At 37.0% G+C, this 838-nt stretch overlaps 1 non-coding gene across 1 annotated transcript; it reads right to left on the reverse strand.

Moving 5' to 3' along the window:
• Window positions 1-268: 268 nt before the first annotated feature.
• On the reverse strand, window positions 269-375 carry LOC129529398 (U6 spliceosomal RNA). The gene has a single exon (XR_008674889.1). It is a non-coding gene; the product is annotated as a U6 spliceosomal RNA (small nuclear RNA).
• Window positions 376-838: the final 463 nt, after the last annotated feature.

Raw genomic sequence — 838 nt, forward strand, 5'->3', positions numbered from 1 at the left:
ACCTCAGGTGATCCACCTGCCTCGGCCTCCCAAAGTGCAGGGATTACAGGTGTGAACCACCTCGCCTGGCTGCAGAAAGGATAATTTCTACTCATCTATCTATGTCTATAGATGTGAGATGATAGAAGGAAATAATCAGTAAGTTCAGACTCTTGCTGTTCTTATATGACATTTGGGTAGATTTCATGAATAGACCCTTTTTAGTTTATTATTTGCTTTTGGTTGATTTCCAGTCCTAAAACCCTTGTTTAAACAATTTTATACTTTTTTTAAAATGAAATGCTTCATGAATTTGCGTGTCATCCTTGTGCAGGGGCCATGCTAATCTTCTCTGTATCATTCCAATTTTAGTTCACGTGCTGCTGAAGTGAGCAAAACAACTTTATACTTTTGTATTTGTTTTGGCGGGGAGAGGATTTGTCCACCTTTTTAGGCTGCTCTAACTTGAAGTATCATCTCTGGTATGTTTATAGTTTTTTTTAATGTTTACATTTTGGAGTTTTAATTTTGTTCATTCAGTAGCTTGAGATAGGGATCTAACTTTGTTTTTCTTCCAAATGAATAGATAATTTACCAAACAACTTCTGGCTGACTGACTGCATCCTCAGCTTCAGTCTGTTTGTGTATATAATTTTTGGTTGAGACTAATGTTTGAGCATGTGTGTGTATGTTGGTGCAGCTGTGGAAGAAAATGAATGGCACGTAGGTCCTCAAAATAAAATGAATCACCTCGAAATGTTAAGATAAAATGGAAGCATCTGTATGCAATGGGTGAGATTAATCTGTGGAAGACATCTCAGAGATGACCAGTGTTTAGACTGTTATTTGTGATGCTGTT

The sequence above is a fragment of the Gorilla gorilla genome, chromosome 22 (assembly GCF_029281585.2).
Source record: "Gorilla gorilla gorilla isolate KB3781 chromosome 22, NHGRI_mGorGor1-v2.1_pri, whole genome shotgun sequence".
NCBI classification, from domain to species: domain Eukaryota; kingdom Metazoa; phylum Chordata; class Mammalia; order Primates; family Hominidae; genus Gorilla; species Gorilla gorilla.